A 20,183-nucleotide genomic window follows, 5' to 3' on the forward strand; every position below is an offset into this window, starting at 1 on the left:
TTTTGCTTCTTTAACCTTAGCTGATAAAGGAAGACAGGGGGAACCTGGTGCCCTGAATAGCTTCAGACAATCTAAGCCCACTCACCAGGGTTGAGCACAGAGAGCAGGAGAGCATTGCTCCCAAGTGTGCAGTCCCAAAGATGGGCACACTAAATGGTTTCATGCCTGTGGAGGAACTGCCTGCCTGGCATTCCTGTGCAGGAACCAAAGGAGACCAAAACAATGGGCATTTAATGCAGAGGACCTAATGTGCCAGATATTTATCACTTAGTCTAACCCAATATAATACCATTCCTTTATCAAAATGCTTGTGATGCATTTTAGTACTCAATAATGAGAAGAACACTATGGATGTTCTTATTCAGGTTATGTGAGTTACTTTAGTGTAATTCAGTAGTTAATGTGTTACAGATTCATCTCTTTGTAACATAGGATTTGGAATTCTTCATCTGGGGGTCATATAGTTTCCCTTCTCTTTCCACGGGAAGTAAAGCAGATGTTATTGCTGCCTTTATTGTGGGTGCTGGCCAAAACTTAGACTTCTACTTGCCTGGAATAAGCTCTGGGCTCCCTCTTTCTCCAGCAAAATCACTGAAAATATAGGAATCCTTAAAATCCTCAAAGTTTAAGCCCAGTCAGTACAGATCATCTCCCACAGTCTTTACAAATTATTATCTTGGTTAAGGCATAAGGAGGACTTAAACATGTTTTTCTCCTGTGAGACAAGCATTGTCTTTTTAAACATTGCTGTGGAAGTGGCAGGATGCTGATGCACTGAAATGTTTGCAACAAGTTTTTTTGCAATTAATTTTTTGGGGGTTAAGGAAAGATCCTCCATCATGCATTTAATTTACCTGCACTCCATCACTGAGCAGAAAATGCCTCTGAATGTTCAGGATTAATAAAGAGCATGCAGACCTATTTTTAGACTTGATTTTGTAGCTTGTTTCCTAGGTGTGTTCCGTGATTGAATGATCTTTTATTTATTTTTTAGTAGGATATTAATTAACAGCCTTTTTTTTTCTTGAGATTCATTTCCTCCTCAGACACAAACACTGTCTGCTCCCTTTTTCTCTTAATGTATGAGCCATTTGCTGCGTGCTTACAAAATGATATCAAGTGTAAATCTAGTCCTGATAAGCAACCTTGACAAGGAAATTACTTAGCATTCAGTGTTCATAGGAAGGGAGGGTGGGAGAAAGAGAGAGAGAAGGAAAGGGAGAGAAAGGATAAGATCTCAAATGAAATCACAGCACAATGTGCTGCTTTAGGATTGGTTCTAGAGCAGATAAGCTTTCTATTCCTTCATAAAAAGGTCAAAGAGTCTCAGCATCAAAACTGTATTTACCAAAGTTTGCCGTCATTTGGTGAATTGATCACATCCACAGTAAACAAACCTTTGTAAATATGAAATCAGATTAGCATTTTCAGGTTTCTCAAATGCAGCATTCTCTAAAAAATGGTTGGGCATTTTTCTTAGACATTTAAATCCTATGCAAATAGTTACAGCAAATATATGAATCAGAAAAATGCACTTTCAACTGCAGTGACCACTCCTTTCTGTATCTCCTTTTATTTGAAAATAGGCAAACACAGGACTGGGTTATTTCTATTTGCTTTTTCTGTTGAATGTTTTTAATGGTTTGTACTGACAGAGGAAAAAAAATGATGTTTAGTTAAAGTTGATACAACCCACAAGTGGACATGTCAAAACAAGCTATAGAAAGTTACTTTTGATCTGTTTTATTGAGATATCTATGGTACTTTCCAATTGCTTTATGCCAAAAAAGGTAGCTCTACTCAAAAATTATTTCTTTTGAAAACCACAAATACAACTTGTCAGCCTTTTAAATGTGCTCCAGTATTTTTAAAGAGATCCTTCTTAAACTACCAATTGTCTACTGCTGGGGGAAAAAAGAAGCAAGTAATACAATCAAATCATGTCAAAAATCTTTATATGAAGTACTTGATTTTGTTCAAATGGTGACATTAGGTCACTTTTATTTGTATGTGTACATTAATCTGGTTTTATCTTTGGTAGCTGCATGTGCAGGAGTTAAAAGGTAGCAGTGCAGAAAAGCAAGTTATTATCTCAGTGACTGCAAGTGCTCTGAGCCAAAACTACAGAATATTTGATGACACTCGAGTGTCCTTTCTATTTTAGGATTCTTCCTCTTAACTGCAGAGAAATATTCCAACCTGAAATTTTCCAAGATTTTCTGTCTCCCCCTGTTTCAATTAGACCTTGTAACTGCTGAACTGCTACTGAGGGGGGAAAAAAATCCACCAAAAAACTCAGTCTCTTTCCGTACACAGAGATATGGTTTTCCCCACCTTAAACATACATGGTTTGAGTTCAAAGGCTCAGCTTCCTGAGTGATAGTGAAGGTCTGTTGTTTAGCCAAAGGATCAAGAGGATACTGGGCTCTGAGATGTCAGAGAGCATGTCTAGGCAGGGGTGGGAGGTTTATCAGTGGAGGTGGGAGGGTTGCTAACCTTGATGCTTAATTACCCCATCTTATCCATGGCTGCTGTTACCACAGGGTGAGAAAAAGAGAAGAAAAAAAGCCTAATAAAATGGCTTGTGACTTTTACACCTAGGAGGTGTGTGAGGCTGGGTGCCTGTGCCCTCCCCTCCTGCTCTGGTGGAGAGCTCCTTGCCAAGGCCCTCTCCTTTGAGGGAGCATGGCCAGCTGAGCCAGGAGCCCCAGGAGAGCTGCCCTCACCCTGAGATGTTGACAGACAGAGGGACACATGCTGTGACATCGGGGACATCCATGGTAGGTACCACCAGGCCTAATGGAGAAACCAGATGTGATGCCCAAGGAAGAGTCAGACACCACCAGCCCTCCAGGAATATCCACCAAAGTAGTGCAGGTATAAGCTCAGATTGGGGCAAAAAAAATATATATAAAAAGCTTGCAAGGATGAGAGCTTCCATGGGAAGTTCAATAGTCCCTGAGATGTAGACTTCTTCAATGTAACAGACCAAGTCCTTGTGAAGAACAGGCACCTCAAATTGCCCTCACGCTGCCCAGCAGCCTCTGCCTGAGTGAGTGGGAGACACTTGGGCCTGATCACCCTGCATTGTTAAAGAGTCAAGAGGTCTGTGGTCACTCTTAGAGCAGGCATGCAAAAATCAGCCTAGGAAAAGGTTCCCTGGTGTATTCAGGGCTGGGAGTCCTGGGCTGAAGCTCTAACTCTACCTCCCCACTGTCACACTCTTAGGGTAGCTTTTCCACACCATGCTTGTTCTCATTACCCCTGTCAGAGGGTGGCCCTCATTCCCAAGGCTGAATGGAGCGCACTCTGACATGACTTTTATGCTTCTGTATCTATGTATGTGTGTCCTTGCACAATGTGCTCTGCTTTAGTAAGAAGTACCTAAAACATAAAATCCATCATAATAGGGCAGGGTGGAGAAAAACAGGAAGAGGAAAAGCTGTAGGTGATTTTAATTTGTACAAAATGTTTACCCGTGTTTTGATAAAAGTATTGCCATAATGTATTGCAGTCTATGGTAACAAAAAAGCTTTTAATGCACTAAGATATTGAGATTTTCACTGTTTTCATGTAATTATAGAATCATTTAGGTTGAAAAAGACCCCTGAGGTCATGGAGTACAACCATTAATCCAGCACTGCCATTAAACCATGTCCTTAAATGCCGCATCTACACATCTTTGAAATACCTTCAAGAGTGAGAACTTCACCACTTTCCTGGGCAGCCTGTTCTGATGCTTCACAACACTTTCTGGGAAGAATTTTTCCCTAATATCCAATCTGAACCTTCCCTGATGCAGCTTTAGGCTGTTTCCTCTTGTCCTGCGGCTTTTTCCTTTGGAGAAGAGACCAACCTGCACCTGGCTGAACACCCCCAGCTCCCTCAGCCATTCTTTATAAAACTTGTGCTCCAGGTCCTGCACCACATTTGGTGCTATTTCTCTTTCTGCCATCCAACTTAGTGCCATCCACAAACTGATTGAGGAATCCCCACATCCAGACTCAAATAACAGAGATGTTAAACAGGACTGGCATCAGCTGTGCCCTGGGACATGTGTCCACCCAGAGTGACAGCCATGGATGTAACTCCATTCCTCACCACCTTCTAGGCCCGAACATCCAGCCACTTTTTATCCATGAACAATGCACCAGTCCAAGCCATGTGCAGCTAGATTATGCAGGAGAATGCTCTGGGAAAGGGTGTCAAAGACTCAAGTCTGTGTAGGCACACCCACAGCCTTTCCCTCACCCTCTAGGTGGGCCATGCTGTCCTAGAAGAAGATCAGGTTGTTCAAGCAGCCTCTCACAAACCCGTGCTGGCTGTGCCTGGTCCCCTGGCTGTGCTGTCCGTGCAGGGTGGTGGCACTTGAGCTGATCTGCTCCATGGCCTTCCCCAAAACCAAGGCCAGGCTGACAGGCCTGCACTTCCCTGGATCCACCTTCCCATAGATGGATGTCACATTTGTCAGCCTTCAGCATTAAGTACCTCAGCCTTTCCCTCATCCTTCATTGTTTTTTTTCCTGCATCAAGTAAAGGATGGAGTTTCTCCTAAACTTTCTTTTTACTGATGGTGGATTTATACAACTACTTTTTAATTGTCCTTTACAACAGTAGCCAAATGAAGTTCTATTTGGGCTTTACCCCTTTTAATTTTCTCCCTGCATGACCTCATAACATCCTTGTAGTATTCCTGAGTAGCCTGACCCTTCTCAAAAAGCTCATAAACTCGTTTTTTTATGCACCAAAGTTCAGCTAAAAATCTCTGTTCAGCCAAGCCAATCTTCTTCCACACTGACTCACCTTTCAGCACCTGGGGTCAGCCTGCTCCTGTACCTTTAAGATTTCCTTCCTGAAGAATGTCCAGCCTTCCTGGACCATTTTGACCTTCAGGGCTTCCTCCTGAATGACACTGTCAACCAGCCCCTAGCAGGACAAAATCTTCCCTCTAGAAGCCCAGGATGGCAATTCTGCTGTCTTACTTCTCCTAGACCTGCTCCTTATTTCTCCTAGAATCAAAAAACTCTATCATATCATGGCTGTTTTACTCTTTTATTAGTTTCTTTGTGTTTTATAATTTGATAGATGTTGGTGACTTTCCCTGTTTTTTGTGCTTCTGAGCCTCTTGAAACATAAACCTGCTGGTATGGAAGATACATAATGATAAGATTAAGAGCAATGTTTTCCTCTTTACTTTTTTAATAAAAGTATTTTATTAAAATAATTTTTAAATTAAATTGTAAATTGCATGTTTCCAACTTTTGCTACTGCAAATGACTGTGTTGACACTATTATCAAAATGTGTTCATGAAGAAGGTTATGGTGGGCTGTAGTGTAAAGGTGGCATCAGAAGAATATAAACATCTCATGAAGAAAGCATTTAAGCCTTGAAAAATTCATCTGTATATGGCATGACAACTAATGCAGACCAAAAGAACTGCAAATTCATTCTTAAATAAGAATGCCTGTAACTTTATCTGAGTATCTGAGCAAAAAGTTTTGCAAATCACTAACAGAGTGCAATGAGTTATGCCTGTTTACTTCTGTGAGTAAGGACTTTGTCTAGTATTAGGTGTTAGCAGGATTGGGCTAACCTAGCTCCTCATGGTAGCAAAGCATGCTTGCTGCAAGCCACTAGCAGTCAAAAATGAGCAACTGCCAGCATCTGGGTGAGGTTTGGCTCTCCTGTGCAGCAAGGGATTCAGAGGACATTGCTATTTTTTGATCATGGAAGGAACCAGATCAGGTTTTAACTTGACTGCAAATTAAGAGCTCACTGGGCATAAGAAGAATACTCCTGCACAGAGCACAAGGAGGCTGAGCAAGAAGAAGCCTGTGTGTCTGATCTTGCAAGGAGCCTATTAATGGAGTCATTAAAAAAGGACCTGTTCTGCTATTGGTGAAGTGTTGCCCATGACTTATGGGCTGTATCAGTGCAGCATGTGGTTCTCTGCCCAAAGGCAGCTTAGCCTGGGAGCTTGACTTCTGTGCAAGGGTTTCACTTCCAATAAAAATCAGCCTGTCTGCCCAGTTACTCTGGCTGTCTGCAGTAACCCCTGGCCAACCCACAAGGATTTGGGCTATCCAGCAGATCATTTACTCCCGTCTTTGCTACTGTGCAACCTCACAGATGGCAAAGTAAGGAGATCCAGCTGTTGAAGCCAGCTGTTGAAAACCACCTCTGATGCCTCCAGATGCCTGCGATATTGACTCCTTTTCTGGGAGTCATGCCACGGGGCTTGGCTCAGCCAGAATTTCCTGCTTCTTGCCTGTTTTCTCCAGCTCTGTGCTGGAAATCCCCACTCAGTTCTCCTCTCCCCCAGCCCGTGCCCCCAGGGCCAGCATGCACCCATCTGCCCTGGGTGATCCCTTCTACCCTGGCTGTTCCACACTCCTGTGCACAGGGGCTGCAGACTCGTGGCTGTTTGCTCTGTGTGTGTTTGGGTTTGTAGACGGCTGATCCATCTCTCAGAAGGAAGCGTGGGAGAACCTGACTGGCTAGGAGCTGCAGTGACTTGGAATCCATCAAACATGGAATCCTTACATCTTGTTTTCTTGTCCACTTCCACCTGTTTTGTTCACTGGATGGTTTTCTGGGCAGTGAGAAGGCCCTCTCTTAACTAGATGTCTTCCTGCATGTCCATCTCTTACAGCCATAGAAATACTTCTAATAAAAATTGTTCCTGATACTCCAATATGTCCAGCATAAAATGCTGAGAATCTGTGAAGCTATCAATAAATTGTAAGATTTAAATGTAACAAGAATCCATTCAGGTAATTTTATTTGCTGAATAGTTGCAAGGTGTGTGAAGTAGATTCTGATCATATGTCACTTCTTAATCCTGAAGTCTTAAGGGATAAAGACTTTTATAGAAAGAGAAAATAGATATTTTGGAACTAACTACTGATTCCAGCAGAGTAAGCTTTTAGAAAGTCACAAGTGACTATGAGACACAAAACAAAAAATTAAATATGGGGGATTCTGAAATGTGGCTGCAAATCTTCCAAGTAAGTTCAGTGAGAAGAACAGGTTCCTTATTTGGTTAATCTTTTCAAGCTTAAAACAAGAACTGACAAAATTGATGCTTTTTTCTCATAAATACTTAAAATATTTATTATTTGTCTAAAGCAAAAGAATTTTATTTTGACTATTAGATTTTTAAACTCTCAGTAAAAAGGAAAAAAAAACCCTAAAGCAAACTTAACCTAGAAAAAAGTCAAGTCAAACTTTTAAAATACAGACAAAAATTTGTTTGATGGAAAGCGCCTTTGATCAAAAATGTTTAGGGAAGTTTTGTTCCACCTGGTAGACAAGTAAAGCAGACATGTACTTGTTATTCCTCTTATGCTTACATGTCAGACTGGGCCCTATTGTTCTCTATATAAGGTGTAAGCACACCTGTATATGTAAAATGCAGGGCAGCAAAATATTTGTGAAATGCTGCTGGTGATTGGGGAGTATGCAGAATGAATTGGATTTATGCAAAATGATGGTCATTATAATAATCTCCATGTGTTCATGCCTGCATTTATTTTATTTAACTTTCTTAAAAGTTTTACAATTCATTTTCAAAGAGTTAAAGGTAAGAACTGAGAAAATACAAGCTGTCTCTACGTTTACCATTGAAGCCATGTTACATTTGCTTTTTCAGTGTGAGAAAAACATTGGCATCAATTACATTTTCATAAGCTTTAAACCTTTCTGAGATATGCAGAAAACAGAAAGCCTGTGCAGCCTTATCGTTCCTGAAGGTTATTGTGTGCAAAGAAAGCCAGTAGTTTGGGCATGAGCCTCAATGTTCCCAATTCCAAGCATCAGCAGCTGGTTGGTTGTGGGAGGCCACAGACATGCTCTGTTGCAAGACTCACTTTCCTCTCAAAGCCTCCCTTTTGGTAATCCACTGCAGCTGATGGAAAAGGAGATTTTTAAATGGTCTGCTTAACAAAATATGAGGAAAGAAAAGGGCAGCTTTTCCTTACCTTTGCTTAAAAGTGGAAATTACATGAGACGGATGAAATTGCAGGGCAGAGAAGAGTCAAAATGTTTCCACCATCATTTTATATGCAGGAGTGAGGGATGGAGAGGACCAGGGACATGCATGGTCCTCAGCTACACCTAGCCCAATGGGGTTGCAAATATGGGGGAAATAGTTTATAGGGTCAGTCAACAGACTGCTGGCCACCTCTAGTGGTCACAGGTAATTCATCCTTTCTAGAACCATGATCTTGATATGTCTGAAGGCATTTGGCAATGGCTTACTCTCTGAAATCTGGGAAAGACCCTAAGTGCCTTTCTCAGGGAGGCATTAGCAGTGCTTCTTCCCCGCTGGGACAGCCCCTGTGCTTGGTTTCTCCTCAGTCAAGAGCAGAAACAGTCATTAAAGTTACAGCACTCATGAGTTGGATGGGAATAAGAGTGAATTCTCAAAGAAGCCAGAGAAGTGTGCCATTTCCACCCTCTACATTGCTCTCAGAGGGAATACTGCAAACAGCCTGCAGTATGGAAACAGCAAGGTGGACAGACATCTGGAGACATGTTCAATAAAAAAACAGGCATTCATTTAAGAGATTCTGCCAGAGTGCATCAACAAGACTGACTGCACTTAAAAGGAAAAAAATAAAAGGGGAAAAAGAAAGGCAAAAAGATAAAGAGTCCATTCCCAGTCTGTGGAAAAGTAGGATGGTCTGAAAGGAATTGTCAACTTTGGTGAGAAAAAGAGCTGCACACAAGAAAAATGTTACTTTAAAAAACACAACCACATGATGTCGGGTACGCTTAATGGAGGGAAGGACTATATTAATCTGTTTGAATTGCTAATTGGGGATTTAGTTGGCTAGATTGGGGGTTATAAGATTAAGGCTTTTATTCTGTGTTTTTGTTCTTTTCCAAAGGTAGGAATCCTCTATAGATCCCCGCTCTTGGGAATCTAATGCCCTCAAATGCACAACTCGGCAGCCGACGAGCAAGCTGATAAAGCATTCCTTGCAGAGACTTAATGGGTACATTCTGTATCTCCATCTGCATCTTTCTGTCTGCCTTTTATTTTTTTTTCCCTTAGCATGCTTGGAGGAAGGTAAGCAAACAAAACAAACTGAAAGAACTACCTCTTCCCTTCATGTTTATAGCTGCTTTTCCAGAAGTCCTTTCCATTTATGGAAATAACTCCCTAAATTTCTCCTGTTTCTAGGGTTAACTTGCTGAATAGGACAAAATGGAAAGAGACTTCAGGACAACTATACCTCAAAACACACTGGACTCCTTGAAGGAGGAGGAGGCAGCTTCATGCAAGGCAAGTCTGACATGGTAGAATGCTTCCTCACTTTCTTGGACACAGATAACAGTTCACTGGAGAAAATAGTTTACATTACCCTCCAAAACTACAGGCCTGCACCACAATTTTTGCAGTACAATAACTGAAATAATAATAATAATAATAATAATAATAATAATAATAATAATAATAATAATAATAATAATGGTGTGAAACAAAGGAGAGCCTTTATTAAGACAGCAAGGGACAGTTTTTTACTGTGAGGTTGTTTATCTCTGTGCAAAGGGAGGTTGGTGAGGTTGTGTCATTTGCACAGCTTCCAGTGGAGAACTGGGAGATTTTGAAATCATTGATTCAGTCTTCAAAAAAGGCAAATACAGTAAAAAGGCATTATGTAGTAAAATGACTACAGAAGTTCTAAGTCCTAAAGTATACACAGAAACCCTCTTCAAAAATCTTGTTGCAATAATTACCTGTATTTCCCCAAAGGTAAGGCAACATAGCTTCATATCTTCCCTGTTGTTTTTTTGGAGCAGAAAAGTCTGAAGATACTTTTTTTATTTTTTCCCTGAAGGAAAATGATGATAAATTCTGTACTTGGTGAAAATGTGGTAATTGTCTTTATCCAAAAGGTGAAAAATTCTTTAGCTACTTTCCTATATACTCTTACAGGGAGCTTCTGTATTGGGTACAAATAACTATCAAACTCATTTTTATCTTGCTGCTTGTGTACTTCAGCTCCCCAGCATTTGCAACTGTTTAAAAAAGTCTATGACCAGACCTACATAGGTATAGTACTGCTGACTCCCAGATTGCCACTTTACACCCATTTTGCACCTGTAAGAATGGTTATTTATGGTGCAACTGTAGTGATGACTGGGATTTAAGATGTTAACAAAGCTGGATGTCACATTTTTCCTATGGGGTCCAAAATCTTTATTGTATCTTGTGTGGGCTTATTTCTACTCTGATCAGAGCCTTAATGAAGGGCAAAAAAGAGACCAGAAATGCTCAGGGATGCACCAGCTTTGATAGCAGATCAGGGACCCAGCAGGCCATGGCAGCCTGCCCACTTTTAATGGGATGAATCTCATAGGAAATTTTGCATAAAATTCATTGTTAAAACAGTGCCAAGTCAGGTCCTTCAGCTAAAACAGAAGAATCAAAATATGGCTCTGCAGGAAGCTGAAAGGATGCTGCTGCTCTGTGACTGGAAGTAGCATGTGATGAGGTGGGGAGGTGAGAGGGTATTTTTAAGAAATTATTGTTAAAAATTCTGTGCATGACACAGCAGTGGAGAGAACTTGAGAAAGTTTGGGACAAAATGAGTAGCATACAGATGAAGCTGATAAACAGTTTCAGAGCTGGGAGCAGCACAGGAACATTTCCGGGATACGAAAGCATTTCAAATAAGTTTGCTTCTCTGGATTTTTTGGACTTAGAGGCTCTAATAAGTTGCAGTGCAGGTGACCTCCCTTTGCAGTGTGCTTTAGCTCTGGAACTTGTCCACCTTGTTGAGATGGAGCTGGTGCTTCTTGAATGCTGAAAGAGGAACTTCTACTCAGCCAAGTGAGCTGTGCTGTGGAGAATCAAATTGCTACTCCTGGAAGACACTTGTCTTCTTACTGATCCAAATTTTAAAGCGTCTTATAGAATTCACTCATCACCCTACATCTGTCCCCTTGTCAGATGGGCTTGATCAGTATTACTCGGTTCCTTTGTAGAGATTTAAAAGCTTCCCATTCTTCCTTTGAAATGTGGGAATAAATTGCATATTGGGTTTTGCAAAGTGAGTGAACAGCCCCTTTCAACTAGTCAGCAAAAAGTTTCAATAGAGGAATTAAGGCCGATGGAGAAGGAAATGTGATTCTGGGCTTAAAAGTTGTTTTTGGTGCAGACTTCTAGAAACCTAGTGCATACATTCATTGTGTGGGTAATAATGGAAAAGAAATGTCTTAAACAAATACCTTTTGTAGGATAAGTTTAATGCCACAATCATATTACTTGGATTGACTGCAGAAATGGGAATGCAAATGATAAACCTTTCCCAACAACACTAATCTGAGAGGAGCTCTCTGGGAAGAATAGCTTCTGAAATATTGTACACAATGAAATATTGTGTCTTTCCCTACCCCCAAGGTTGAGGTCTTCTTCTCCTCTTCAGGCAAGTGGCACTAGTCGGATTACAGTGCAATCATAACAACTAAAGATGGAAAAAGCTATTGGCCCATTTAATCTCTTCCCCTGCCAGTAGAGGATTACTCCTGAAGCATGTTCTTCAATACCTTGTCCAATGCTGGGTGACTGGAGCAATAGGTTTCCATAATTTTTTAGGGAGATTATCTTTTAGATAAGACCTTAATGACCTATGTCCTAACTACTCTGCACAAATCCTCCAAGCTGGATTCCTCAAAGTTAGGCTTAAATACAGCTGTGTGCACGCATTTGCCTGTATTTTGTTCTTAAAATCAAGCTTAGGGCTGTCACAGTGAATTTGATTGAAGTTGTTAACAGCTCTTTGGTCAGAACTCCCTTCACTCCCACAACTGTTACACGTAAAGTAACTATTTGGCCATATGGTTCCAATCCATGTGTTAGTACATATTGGAGGTTCTTCTGCAAGGGTTTAGTCTGTAAAGAAATTCAAGATATTTAAAAATTCAAACATCCATTAATGAGAAGTTTAGTTAAAATTTTCTTTTCAGTCCCTATGGTGTGGTTTGCTCTTTTAAAGAGCTGTAGATAAAGTTGGGCTTATTTACTGATTTATTCATTGCTTTTTTATTATTTGGTCTATGTAGTCATCATTTTCTGTGTTAAGAGTTGTTTAGTTATTTGTCAGAGACTCATATTTTGCTTACCGAATTATAATTGTGAAGTTGTACTTAACATATTTTGTTTTCCTACTCCTTTACTGCATTTCTTCTACATTATTTTTACTGTTGTACATGCATTCTTGTATGTACAGGAATACATATAGGGCAGTAAATTTTCTTACTTCTTTACTGTATTTTAAAGCAACTGCCTGGACAACTCCAAAATTTGCTATAAGTTTTGCTAGAAATTTGCTTTACTTTGAACAAGAAGAGAATAAAAACATAAGCAATAATATAACACAATGTAATAATGGTTTCTTTCTCCCCTAGTGAAGAGAGGTCAGTTCTTTCCCCCTTCCTCAGGCAGAGGAGCAGTCAGATTATTAGCAAATTCTAATAATGAAAACAGGGGGGAAAATGTAAATTTAGGTATGAACTGTCATGTATTTAAGCTTTAGACATGTAGGATCAAGATGTAAATTGATACTATACTGTTGAAGATTTGATGAAAGGAAAAGGTGTTAGGTACTCAGATTTAACAGGAATCTTTTTCATGTTGTTCATGTTTTTGCATCTGGATTTGTGGTTATTTATTAGAAAAGAGGACTGGCCCTTTTTGTTTCTGTAATAGAAATTATATTTAAAGGAGGATTAGATTGTGCAAACAGTTTCAGACAGACACCCTGCCAGAGAAGAAGGTCATACGGGATCACAGTAGAAGCATGTCAACAAACTGTGATGGTCTTGCATGTTGAGTGGCCAGACATCTGTGAGATGGAGTAAAAGGACAAAAAATGCAAGGTCAGTGGCAAGACGATTAGAAAAAATATTTCCTTTTTTTTCTGAAAGAAAATAGGAAAATACATGTAAGGATGAAAATGATTACAAAAACTCTCTATTCCTTAATTAAGGAGACTGTGTTTGTCCATTCTGGTTCTGGCTCATTAGTTTGTTTCTTTGACATTGCAGAACATTCATGAGCTTTATCTGATGATTCAGTAGTGGACAAATTTTCACCCAAGGATTCAGCAAATTTTTGTCAATAATTAATGAGAAAGATAAACAATTTTCCACCATTAAGCATCCATCTAATATGGACTTGCCCCTAAAAAGACATCCAAGGTGTAGCTGTGCAACGGCACAGAAATTTCAGGAAGCTGAAGTTTTTGTAATATCAAATGTGGCCATTTTCTAATACTGAAAAAAAGAATATTGGGAAAGGGGGTGCCAGCATTAGTCAGGACTGATTGATTTCATTACATGCAGCTAAGGCAGCTGAACACTTGTGTGCAGAAGCTCGACCTGCAGTAGTAAACACGCGGGAGCTCCCTTTGGCCCGGAGGGCAGCTGGCACGGCCCAGCCTGGCTCAAAACCACGCGGCTTCATTTCCATCGTCCCCCAGAAGAGAAACCTCGTCCCCTGCTGCTTATTGGCAGTGCTCCTCCATCTGCAGCAACCCTGAGCCGTGCCCAGAGCTTGTCAGGGAAAAATGAGACACTTGGCAGAGGTCAAAACTGTGCCAGGCACTCGCCAGCAGCGTCCCAGTGCTCGGGGCATCGCTGCTGGAGCATCTCTCCTTGCCCTGCTTCCCTTTCCCAAGCAGGCTGCAGTCCTACGTGCCCAGCCTCGTGTTAAGCTGCATGTGAACAATTTTATTGATTGCAAAACTATTAGCGAACAATTTTTCTTTAATTTTAATTTTTTTTTTAAGCTGTGACAACTTTAGAGGTATTCCTGATATATTCCATAGTAGGTGAAAGACTGGGATTCTGGAGAGAGCCAGCAAAGTGTATAAATGATGCAAGAGATGCTTTGCTTGGGATACATAAATAGAAGGAGAAATTCAATGAAAAAACACATTGAAGCAAAAGAACCCTGGACCTAGTTTCTCTATTCCTCAATTGTATCTTCCAAGAGGAAATGTTCCCAAGAATGTTAATACTTTTTCTCAGATCTGCTGAAAATACTTAGCAGGTCTGATTAAGTCAAGGATAAATTTAGTTATCCCCATAGCTGGTTTGATCTCAATTGCATTTTTGATTGCTTGGTTGTAATTGCCATTTTTATTTTATTGTATCTAATAGGTGCAAAGTTTCTTTTAATTTAGTGGTATCTAACTTACCTTGCAGTGTGTTTTGGTTCTAAGCAATTTCAGTCTTAAGCATACTTAATTCCCTTCTGAGATCCTCCATCACTAACAACACAAGATCAAATAACCAACTAATTAAAATTTATGTCCATCTTCTATTGAAGTCATCATTCATATCCCCTTGAGTAGGTGATTTCTGACTGTGTGATCCCACAGGAATATTTTTATGTCTACAGTAATATGTGAGTGTGGAAATGTGGAGTTTATTCTGTTTCATTCCAGTGTAAATGGAAAAGGTTTTCATTAAAGAGTATTTTTTCCCATTTTCAGATATACTCTGAAAAAATGTAGCTAAATTTGCCTTGCTTCAAACAGTGTAAAGTTCTACATGCATTATTTTTTTATTAAAGTGCCCATCAGAAAAAATAAACTTCATCTTTCCAAAGCTACCTTTTTGCTGTTATTTCCTTGTAGGCACAACTGTTTCCCTGGAAATAGGGGTGCAAACCCTTTCTGAGATGTCAACATCACTCAGAACGTGTTATTTGGGATGTTGTGTGACCGCTCATCTCTTCTGTGGGTAAAAAATGGCCTCAGGTTGTACCCAGGGACAGCTTTGCCTCTCCAGATATGTCTGTATTTGCAAAGGCAGCAATGCTGGGGATCCCCTTTGTCCAAACTGTTTCACTGCACACTGGCATCACACTGGCCACGCCCCAGTGCCCACCAGGGAATGGCACAGGCCCATGGCTGTTCCCAGGAGGCAGGAAGAATGAGACTGCAAACTTTCTGACTGCCTTCACCTTACAGAGTACTCCAGCACTGTCCCAGGAAGATTTGTAGACCCTTAAATGCACACTCATGTGCCATTAGGAGTTGAAAGCAATTCTTACCAAAGGCCTCATGCTATGAAAACACTGCTCTGGGGGACAGTGACACAGCTCTCACAGCATTTCAAAATCGTGGAGCTACAGAAAAAGACACAAAGAATGATGGTTCTGTCTTAATTTTCCATGTTGGCAGCACAATATGGTCCTGAAGAAACCCAGGACCAAGTACAGTGTGGCAGGTGTTTAACCAGGTCATTTGGCCTCAGGCCTGCTTTATTTAACATGAATTTCAACTTCTTTAGCCATACAGACACAGCTTAAAAAACATTTGCTAACTCTTCTTCCCACATGAGGACAAAGGGGAATGGCCCTTCCCCTCTGCAGTGTCCCTGCAGTGTCACTGCTCTCCTTTCACACAGGGGGAAGAAGCCACCTGAGAGCAGCTCTGCAAATGCACAGACCTCAGAAAAAGACCTCCAAATGGAAAACCACAGTGCTGCAGAGCAGCCTCCTGTCAGCCAGAAATGCTGATTACCAAGGAAAGAAATTAGAACAGGATTTGGCCCAAAGTGAGTGCCCAACAAAATAATTGTGCATGCAGAAGTGGTTAAGATAAAGCAAAGGGCATCATGATTTCCTGATGAATTGTATTCTCAATAGGATTTTGAGCTAAAATCAAAAGTCTGATGATGTTTTCAGCACTGTTATTTATGCCGCTCTGTGGCTTATTTACTTTTATCTAGATGGCTGCAATGATTTTCTATGCATCATTTCTACTGAGTCAGGTCCACTTTTGAGCGCATCCGGTTGGCGTGGAGTTTTTCCAACCAGGACAATTCCCAAGTACACCCTGTCCTCATCTCCAGCAAAATAATTAAGAGGTACTGTGGGAGTGTTTGCATTAGCAGTGCTTGATATGGCAGGCAGGTACAGCCAGGCACCTGGGCAGTGTGCAGGGACAGGGCACCACGGAGCAGGGCGCCCTTGGAGCTTCCAGATCCCTGGGAGGAGGAGGTCCCACACCTCCCCAGCTGCCTGTGGGCATGGGGTGGCAAGGAGGGGAGGTGGGCTTGGCTGCTCAGGGGCAGTGCTGCACCCCATGCCCACATGAGGAGTGCTGAGCAGGATTTGAATCCTTCCTGCTCAGGCCAAACACAGTTTTACACTTGACCTGGCAAAGCCCTTGGAGCTGGAGCAGAGAAAGGAGTGGCTTTGCCAGAGGTCTCGCATCAGAGCAGTGGAGAAATGAAATACCCTTCTCTGGAGTCCCCCATTGCTTTGAACTGAGTTTCCTCCATTGCTCCTGAACTGAGAGGAGATGAGAGGTGCTGAAGCTCCTCATGGACCTGCTCCCACTCACTGCTGTCTTTTGGGTCCCAGGACAGAGCACTGCTCAGATTCCAGGGCAGCAAAGAAGAGACCTGCAGACACAAGCAGATTGTGTTTAGACAGACACTAGCACTGCTTGTTCCCAGCACAGGCAGAATTAGCTGGTTATAAAGGAATTGCACAGGATTTGAAGCTCTTCTGACGCCACAAATTTTTGGTGCTGGCATTTCCAGCACCAATAGCAGAGAAAAATTTTGAGGATCCTGGTCTATGAAGAGTTTAGAAAAAGACCTGTGCTGGTGATTGCTAGTCATCTTCTTCACAAGCATAACAGGTCTGTTCAGAAATTACTATGAGATTGATGGAATTTAGGCAGGAGGATATGATTGAATGCTTCTAAAACAAGAGAGAGGACGAGAAATACCACGTAGTGGTTCTAGGGACATAATTCTCGTTCGGCCTCCTGTGTGGGGCCATAATTAGAGATCTGATTTACCATTATTGCATGATTTATTTCTTTTAGTTCTTGCTTCCACCGAGTCTAATAGATTTCTCATGTTATTAGATAACCCTCTCTGTGAGCTGTTGTATAGATAATGGTTTCATGCCGCAGACCCAGAGCTTTAATTTTCACGAGTGCACTTAAAAATAACAATCAGGCAATGAGTTATTAGTCAAGTTATTACTCTCAATTGTGCCACCGTTAAATAGTTTGGTGGCTTTCTTAGCTGCAGGAGCAATTGGCTGAGTGTCCTTTCAATCTCCCAGATGGGGAACGAGCCAGGTGACTCTTTCATTGTCCCTTCAGAGGGGCTCACAGCACCTGGGTGTTGGTGCTTGTCATGTCCAAGGCTCAAGATAAACACATACACCCTGTAGACTACAGTGGAATTAAAGCAGATGCTTTGTTAAGTAGAATTTTATTTGAATACTTGGCTCAATTTAAGGAAACAAAAAAGGAGTGCTTTTTATGGCACTTTTGCTGGTGAGATTCTTCAGCCACTGCAGGTCTGCAGAAGAGCCACTCCCCAGCTATTGGCATGGGCTTTTCCATTTTGAAATTGTATATCAGGTTACCTGGGCTTTGGGAGTCTGATCCTATCAGAGGCAGAGTCCACTGTGCAGTGAAGGGCATTTGGTGAGTAATGGATGTTCTGCAGCAGGGCGAATCCACCTCTCAAGCTTTTACTGCATCCCACAACGTGAAAGTGGAGAAGTCCGAGTTTTATTTAGCTCCATAAAATATTAAACCTCAACAGTGATGGAGTTGATAAAAATCTGTATTTTGTAAAAAGCTTTTGTTTCAGGGCTATCCTTTTTATGGTTAGCCTGTACATTCTGAGGGAAAAAAAAAAAATAAAATAAAAGCAATATCTATTATTACCAGCGAATGATCCAATAAGTGTCTTGGGTATTTCTGCCAAACTTCTGTGCAGGTTCCTAATGAGGGAGATATTAAGTTAAAATCAATGTGGGAGTAGTTCTTGTAGACCAGGGGAAAGTGTGTCATTATTTTTACTGGCCAAATATAGTATCATCATCCATTAACTCCTTAGCTGAAAAATATCCTGTATCTCACTGGGATGCTGATCAAGTCATGTTCTTGTATATGATTTCTCTTAAGACATGCCTAGCATGTATTTCAGCAGGAAGATTTATGGCAGGAGAATCTCAAAGCACAGGGAAATTTTGTGTTGCTACGTTTTACCTGTATCCTACAAATCTACAAAAATAGAAAGGAAAAAAGCTGTGACATAAAAAACTGTTTGCTGTAGGCTACAGGAAGTAATTTTATCCAAACAGACCATCACAAAACTTTGAAACTGAAACTAGCTAGTTCTCAAGCAACAAAAAAATTTCAAAGTACAAGAAAAAAATAGTCAGGAAGAAATTCAAGATGTGATGTTCAAGTTCAAGTTAAAACTATGAAGACATGATACAATTCATGATACATATGCTTTTAAGGAGCTGATGTTCTAAATAGAGGTAGGTAATTTTTGTCTTGTATCCACAAAAAAAAAAAGTTTGGGGTTGTCTGAAAGTATTGATGGATTTCAGTTGAACAAAGTGAATTATTCTGACTGCAAAAAAAAATTGATGAGCACAGGTCAGCTCTGCATTAAATAAAAATTCATTATGGGTATTGCATATGCTCTTAAATAAGAATTTTTAAAAATTGTTCATGAAAAGTATAATAAAATAGTCCTTTCTCTCTTCTAGATTAATGTAATGGTCTATGATTTTATGTGTCTATTTTGACCACACAACTCAAACACAGGTTTTCACCAAGTTCTGTTCTTACATCAATGTAGATATGCTGTTGAGTAATTAATTTCATTGAGCATTATTAAAACAAGATATCTCAAATGTAAAGTTTTGTCTCCCTTCATATAGGAGGAATCGCTGAAAGCCCAAAGATTTAGAATCCTAAAGGGGAGAGAGAGCTTATGAAATCAACCTTGTTTGGTATTTTCTGGGATTGTGAACACCCCTACTATGGCCTTCTCAGGGAAAATAATGTGGTTCAGGAACAACTGATTTAACAAAATACAGCTGTATGGGAAGGCCCTGACAAGCTGGAAATGAAGAGAGTTTGAAAGATTTGTTGTTTGAGGGTGCATGGAAGCAGCCCCTCTGTGGAGCCACAGGCAGCTGTGGGGACACAGAGCACCAGGCACTGCCAGTGGGAGATGTCACAGCCCAGACCCTGCTCTCTGCCCTCCCACAGGCTGCTCAGGGGTGTCTCAGAGCCAGGAGGGAACTCCCCACAAGTGACAGTGGCCATGCCACCAGGTTTTGCAGCAGCTCCTGAGCGCTGCTGCCCGTAAAGTCTTGGTGACCCTCCAGGGAAGGGAGCCTGGGTGTGCTCAGGGCAGCCCTTTACAGTAAACGCAATCCCCGTTCTCATTAACCCTCTCGTTTGATAATGATCCACTAATGGAGAGAATTAAAGTTGGCAGCATTTGCCTTGCAGCTGTTCTCCACTCCCTCCTGGTGAAGACAGGCTTTGGGGAGCCAGGCTGCCATCAGGAGAGGCTCCTTCCCTTAGGCTCTGCCTGTTGCTCTCACTGCAGGATCCGAGCCCCGTGGCTGTCTGCAGGGCTGAGGCACCCAAATGCCTGCATTTATCCATTTCAGTGCTGTTACAAGTCAGCCAGGCTAATATTGAAACTTGGATGTCTCAGAGTTTGTGCCAGAAAATAAAGAGTATACTGTGAACTTTACATTGCCTGCTACCAGAATTGCGTGAATTTCTGTTAAATCTTTGTCATTTCTTTTTTTCCTTTGCTGGTTACATGACTTTTCGAAAAGTCCTTTCAGTCCTATTATAACATTATAAATCACCTGCTGAACGATTTGGATTCAAGGTGGTTGATTCCTCACAATTTCTGCAAGATCAAAGGTATGGCTGTCCTCCAAAAGCTGTGATGCTTCACATCAAAGTTCACAATGAAAACTATCTCAATTTTCCTCTTCAGCATTTGGATTTGACTTTATGACTATAACATTTCAACTGGTGTGTTTTCAGCCTTCATTTGCAAGAGGACACAGCTAGCATGGCAAAGGGAAAATCAAATGGAGTAACCCTGATTTCAAACCTTCTGTTCCTCAAATTTGTGAGCTTGTTTAAAAAAGTGAATGTCTTTAGCGCCGCTATAAATATCCCTTTGGTAAATGCCCTGAGTATCTTTCAATCCACGCTGATCCTTGTAATCACAGCCACATTGTTCTGGTTGTGTCATTGAAAATGCTTTTGACAGAACAAATGATGATCACCTGTGCTGGAGTTTGTAAAAAAGCCTAAGATCAAATCTGTTATTTCATCCAGAAAAAACAACATTCACT

The 20,183-nt window shown here is 41.0% G+C and overlaps 1 protein-coding gene across 1 annotated transcript in view; it reads left to right on the top strand.

The window, feature by feature from the left end:
• The window catches only part of LOC106629528 (uncharacterized), a 109,758-nt gene that overhangs the window by 81,689 nt on the left and 7,886 nt on the right, over positions 1–20,183 (top strand). Inside the window, exon 2 of the mRNA XM_074535689.1 lies at positions 8,893–9,290. The gene's annotated coding sequence lies outside the window, so the exon portion shown is untranslated. The remainder of the gene's footprint in view (positions 1–8,892; positions 9,291–20,183) is intronic.

Source organism: Zonotrichia albicollis, chromosome 1, assembly GCF_047830755.1.
Source record: "Zonotrichia albicollis isolate bZonAlb1 chromosome 1, bZonAlb1.hap1, whole genome shotgun sequence".
Classification (NCBI taxonomy): Eukaryota; Metazoa; Chordata; class Aves; order Passeriformes; family Passerellidae; genus Zonotrichia; species Zonotrichia albicollis.